The following is a 6967-nucleotide window of genomic DNA, read 5'->3' as shown; positions in this document are numbered from 1 at the left end:
CCAGGACAACCAAGCAGCAGGCCCTCCTTGCAACAACCATGAGAAAAAGAAACTTCCAAATGTGTGAGAAATTCTGCAAAAAAATTTTTTACAGAACTAAGATATTAAGCGAAAAAAATACAAAACAAAACTGGTACCAGGGAGATGACTCAGTAATAAAAATGCTTCTCACACAAGCATAGGAACTCAGGTCAGGTCCCCAGAGCCCATGTACAAAGTTGGGAGCCTCAGCTTAAGCCTATATCTGGTTAGGCAATGACAAAAGGCCCCCTGGGTTTTGCTAGCCAACCAGTCCATGCAAACTAAAGCAAGCAAACATAAACAATAAACAACTTAGCAACTATGAGTTACTGGACTTAGGCTGTGCATACACACCTCTTCTAATAACGCACTTGGCAACCAGGACTCTACTGTGTGTAACACACACACACACATGCACACCTCCAAACAATCAGTGCATCCAACAATCTGTTAGCAACCTAGAACCCTCATCTGAACTGAGCTGCACATAACCCACTTCAAATAAAATGCAAGAAGTTTCTGTTCCACATAAGACCCATCTAACATAGACAGTTTCCAGTCAGTTATACTTCAGATATGCCTTCAGTACAGAGGCTGGGGGCTCAACCTGCCCCTCAAGTGAACGTTTAGAGAGAATCTTTTATTACCATCTCATGCTTATTCATAACTGGGCATGCACCGATTAAAATCAGATACGTTACAATCAAAATGGAGACCCTAAATTATCCTCTAGTGACCACACAGTGGGGGACCCCATTAAAGGAGCACCAAGAGTGACTGGAGCTCTGTGGGACCCTCACTTGTGTTTCTTTCTTCTCTATACTACCATGTTGTTAATTAAAGTTCCTTGCCATTTTTGGCATCTGTATGAGCCTTTATTACAATTATTGGAATAACAGGCCAAGAACTGAAAGACACCCAGCTGAGAACCTTACCACCACTAATAAAATCAACAAGTTTGGTGTGTTCCATGACTAAGAGACTGGATCTCAAAAATATGGTAAGTGATTTAGAAACTCACTGAATATCAACCTCTGGACTATTCAAACACAGGTGAGTGTGTGCACACACGCACACACATGAATGAACAAATACACACACATATATACAGACACAGTTAACAAATGGAAAACTCTAGAGGGAGAGCTGAAGTGAGGTGTTTGGGGCTTCGTTTTTAAACTGTGGAGACCTTGTGCGTTGGAGGCAGGTATGATTTCCCTGAGCTACATCTCCAGCCTACTATGACTTACTAAAGAGTTCATGAATGCACAAAGTAGGACTGAGACTCCTGACACCTCTGTCCAGATAATGATAGAGAGTTTCTTATACGATCTGGGCTTTATGGACTGCAGTGAGAACACAGTATCTCTGATTGAAGATGCTTGTAGACATGTTTTATGAGTCACCATAATAAACATCATTAAGCATGGAATTAAGGAGAAGAGCAATGGCTCACATAGTGGCTTTGCTCGTTTTTCTTAAAACACAGAAGGACCTAAGTTCTGAAAGCCACAAAATAAACAGTAGACATTCCTGTGAAGACAGAATTAAACTGATGGGAAAAAATTAAGTGGAAAGGGGCTTTAGTTAAAGTTTGCTATTTTAATATTATTACTTCAATACAATTTATAAAATCAGAGAGAAACTAATCCAAAATTGAATCTAAATGTATATTGTCTAAACATAAAATGTATATTGTCTGTCCTTAATCCTCCCCCTCTTCTCTCTGCGTGTGTAAGCACACGCACACTATCTGTCCATACACAGTCTACTCCTCTATTGCTCTCCCCTCTTCTGCGTGTGTAAGCACGCACACTATCTGTCCATAATTTCTCTATTGTTCTCCACCTTTTTTTTTTTGAGACAGGGTCTCTCTCATTGTACCTGGAAATTCACTGAGAATTAGAATCCTTTCTTACTTTTTTTCATTTTTCAGATGGCGGTGGCACATATCTTTAATCCCAGCATATGGGATGCAGAGTCAGGTGGACCTCTGTGAATTTGAGGCCAGCCTAGTGTACAGAGCAAATTCGAGGACAGTCAAGGCTACACAGAGAAACCCTGTCCTGAAAGACATAATAATAATGAATGATAATAATAAAATTTTAAAAAGAAGAAATGTGTCTAAAATAATCATAATTCTGAATTTCTGATAATTCCCAGGAATACTGATTTATTGTCCCTGGACTTTTATAAGAACCTTTATAAAAGAGATGGAGTCAGAAACCTATACTTGAGCTGCAGTTCTAACACCAAAAGAGAGATAGAAAGGAGGGTAGGAGGAAGAGACCGAGACTCATTCAGTGTCAAAACCATTAACACTAAAACCAAGCTGAACACAAAGAGCTGTTAATTACTTAGCATGTTCCTACTCAACCATGAAACAATGGAGGAATATCACAAGGAACGCAACAACAAGAAGGTACAGTTACTGGTAACTCATGGTAAAGGTAGTATGGATGAAAACTCAAAGGTAACCATAAACTAAAGTATAAAATACCCAAGAACGAAATCAATAAAAGGTACACGTCCGGAGCCGGCGGTGGTGACGCATGCCTTTAAACCCAGCACTCAGGGAGGCAGAGGCAGGCGGATCTCTATGAGTTCAAGGCCAGCCTGGTCTACAAAGGGAGTTCCAGGACAGGCTCCAAAGATACAGAGAAACCCTGTCTCGAAAAACAAAAAAAAACAAACAAACAAAAAAAAAAGGTACATGTCCTGTACAGGGAGCAAGCACGGACCCCTTGGTGTTTAAAGGTTTCTGATCATTGCTGTGATTCATGCCTTTATCCGAGCTCAGAGGAACCAAGCAGGACTGCTGCGAATTTAAGGTTGTGCGAGTGGAAGCCAGGTTGCACCACCAAGCGAGGTCTTGTCTCTTAGTAACAGACTCTTGAGTCACCAGGGAGACATAAGATTGGAGGACTAGTCTGAGCTTGGTTCAAGCAAATGAGCCCAGAGAACCCAAGGTGGCTTCTTCCCGGTGACATTCTAAGCCTGATCAGCACCTGCATCTCCCTGCTCAGTTCTAAGTAATGGGAAGGGGGCCCAAGATGGTCAGGTTTCTCATATGCACACTGGAAGAAGCTAAACCACGGTGCAGAGAAGCAAGAGCCTCAGCTGCTCATGAATCAACTGAAATGTCAGGCAGCGTGAACGGTCTCTAAAAAGATTGCAGGTAATTCTCAAAAAGCTTTCAGCAGAGAGTATCACCAATTGTAGGTATGGAAGTAAAGAGTATCTAAAGCTTTTATATTACTTTTGATAGAATCAAAAGAACCAACATTCTGTAATGTTTTTATGTCATTAAGAAACCCCCAAACACACATTCCTAAATATTTCAGATACTATTACTCTCTAGACAAAAATACTGTCCTAAGAAAATCAGAGTGTAGCCGGCTATGGTGGCACAAGCCTGTGATCCCAGTACTTGGGAGGCAAAGGCAGGAGAGAGGGTTTCATTGTCATCTCTGACAACATATGAAGTTCAAGGCCAGACCCTATCACAAAACCAAGAGAGAACAAACATTTATAACATAAACAAGTGGCTTGAAGCACCAGAGAAACAACTGTTTACATAGTGATAATTAATATTGTAAGGGTCCTTATCTATAAATTCATGAAGGTCACCTAAGGGCTTTTCTAGATAACACTTCATTAGCCAAGTAATTATGAGTATATATAGCTAGAATAATAAAATGAACATCTGTTTTAAAGAATGGTTTTAATTTTATGCCTTCTCTTAAATCAACCCCACTTTTATACCTTACCATCGATTACTGGGGTTTTTATATAACAAAAATAAACAACCCTCCCTGAAAACAGAAATAGGAATCCGTGTTGTACTAGGTGTGGTGACAAACGCCTGTGACCCATCACTTGGGAGACAGACGGAAGGACTACCGAGTCTTCAGGCGAAAGCACCGGGCTAGCTACTATACACAGGAAGACCCCAGCACAAAACACAAAGACAAAGAAGGCTTTTTCTGCTCTTACCTTGGCTGTTCTCCACTCCCAACCGTCGCCTATCTGCTGTGAATGTTTGATGAACTCTGCACAATAATGCTGGAAGCTCTTTTCTCCAAAGAACTCGTCTTCCATGGTAAATGACAACTGCATCACAAAAGAGAGAAAGTTGGGGCAGGACAATGGAAAAGGTCCTGGGGTCAGGCATGGGCTTTTCCTCTCTCATTATTCTTTCCCTGTCTTCCTTTGTGTTTTAGATAACAAGAAAACCTAAAGGCCTATGCTTGTAACAGAAGATTTATCTATGGAGCTTTCTTTGCTTGATCAATGTTGTGGGACAATGGTCTGGACCCTGTCACTTGTATTTTAAATAAATGCTGATTGGCCAGTAGCCAGGCAGGAAGTAGATGTGGGGCAATGAGAATTCTGGGAAGAGGGAAGTTTCAGTCTGCAGTTATCACCCAGATGGAGAGGAAGCCAGACACAGCAAGCAAGATGTGACTGCCTCGATGAAAAAGGTACCAAGCCACATGCTAACGCAGACAAGAATTATGGGCTAATGTAAGTTATAAGAATTAGTTAATAAGAAGCCTTAGCTAATGGGCCAATCAGTTTATAATTAATGTAGACCTCTATGTTATTCTTTAGGACTTAATGGCTGCAGGACAGGGCCAGGCAGAAACTTCAGACAACTGATCAAGAGGGATTCTTGTCTGGTTTTCTTTTTGAATTGCTGGGCATTGAATACAGGGCCTCAAACATGTTAAACATACACCCTATAAATTAATGGATCACTCAACCAAACATTCTGGGCTGTTTGTTCATTTTTATCACGACCAGGGTTACTGATGTTGAAATGTAGTCACTGTTAATTTTATCTGACTGTAAGACAATGCTTTCAAATATGCTCCTCAGAATGTGTCTGCCTCCTGCCTCAGGTCTTACACTGACGTGGGACAGTGAGGCATGGAGGTCACTGCCCTTCACACTTTATTAGAACGTCAACTCTCCAGCAAACGCTGTTGCAAAGCTTGAAATTGCTTTCCAAGGTATAAAGGTAATTAATTACTATAGTTCAAACTCACAAATGTAACATACCAAGAAATACATATTTGTTGTAGAAAGCAGTTCCAACATCAAATATTCTTTATAGAAAGAATTTTAACACATAAGACAAATACCAGATCATGTAGTTGAGGCCTCCCAATGAAAGAAGTTAGATGCAACAAAGGCTCGTTGCCACTCCCTATGAGTATCAAGTACTGCTTATTGTATCAGCTGCTGTGCTCGACACTTCACATTTCCACTCCTTCAACAAAAAGTCAAAAGGAAACCATCCACAAATACAAATAAAAAGGGATTCAGGGCCATGACCTGTCTACACAAGCTGATTTCCATCCTAATATGCAGACTATTCAAAATTACCATAACCTATATAAGAATGTGTTTATTCACCCAATAATAAAGTTGAATGCATGTTAAATAGGCACTGTGCATAGAGAAAAGTTAAATATGGGAAAGCAGATGCTTGGCCTTGGAAGAGCTCATGTTCTAAGAAAGGGAGATAAACAACAAAAACAGCTTCAGTATAAACTGTCTTAACCAGCCTCCATTCACCACCATCCCACTTGCTGACGACGTCACTCATTTCTGCTGCGGCCCACTGACTGATTCTGCAGCATGAAGATCACTGAGCACTCTGTTCTTGAGGGATGAGAGTGTGTGTTCACAAACTGTATTCTTGTATAATAAATATGGAGTTTAATTAAACAAACCAATAAAATATAAGAAGACAACTGTAATTTCCGCAATTGCATATACTGTAAATGCCTCACTAAGGGCCAGGATAAGTATGCCTCTATGTGAAAAGTGAACTGCTATTGAGCAAGGCTCAGGATGGTGTAACTGAAAGCACACAAACCCATGATTCTGTAGGCAGCTGGACAAGTGGCTTGAGATACTACTTTTGAATCAAAACTAGAAGTTTAGATTCCGGGTTCCATTTAGTCAGGAATAAGCTATGACATGTGTGTGGTGACACACCTGTAATTCTAGTACCTGAAAGAGGAGACAGGAGGATCAGGAGTTCAAGGTCATCTTTCTTCACTATAGAGGTCAAAGCCAGCCTGGGCTAAGTGACATTCCGTCTTTAAAAAGGAGGTGGGAGGGGGCCTGAAAAATAAATTTCAATCAAGTACCTATACTCAAAATAAAATGGATTCTTTGGCCAAACATTCAAATTTTAACAAATGCATTTTTATATTTATATATTTTCTAGCATACACTTTTTTTTTTTTCAATGAAACAGTCTTCCTATGTAGTCCAAGCTGGTCTGAAACTTACCATATAGATGAGACTGGCCTGGAGCTCATGGCTATCCTCCTGCCTCTGTTTCCTGCTGTGATTATAGACACACACTAGCATACCTAGCTCTTAGGGAGAAATATACTCGGGGAGTTTTGCTTATTTGTTTGTTTTTGAAATAGGGTTTCGCTCTGTAACACTGGCTAGCATGAAACTTGCTATGCAGCTCAAGCTAGACTCAAGTTTGCCAAAATCTGATCCTCCTGCCTCTGCCTTCTAAATGCTAGGATAACAGGCAAACACACACTGCCGGGAATCATTTGTAATTTCTCACAGTGTTTCTAAGGTTCTATCCAAATATTAAGAACCTCTGTGCACAGGGGCAGGGGCAAGGCTGAGAAAACCAAACACTTAAAGCACCTACGAAGGTACCTTAGAGAAACAACGACGGTCAAGAGAATAAGTAAACAGCATCGGAGTTCCTGGTAATGTCTGAGTCACAGAGCCAGGGACAAGGCTTTCTAGGAAACAACACAATCAAAGTCAAAATTAAGAATGACTCATTGAGAAAAGAATCAAAAACATCCATGGAACTTGACAGTGAAGCGGTCACAGACTCAATAACGAACTGCAGCCGCAGAGATTGTATTGGATCAGGAGAAAACTAAAAGTGAGG

Source organism: Alexandromys fortis, unplaced genomic scaffold, assembly GCF_014885135.2.
Source record: "Alexandromys fortis isolate MF-2015 unplaced genomic scaffold, M_Fortis_MF-2015_v1.1 scaffold_79, whole genome shotgun sequence".
Taxonomy (NCBI): Eukaryota; Metazoa; Chordata; class Mammalia; order Rodentia; family Cricetidae; genus Alexandromys; species Alexandromys fortis.
This window is presented reverse-complemented; position numbering follows the sequence as displayed.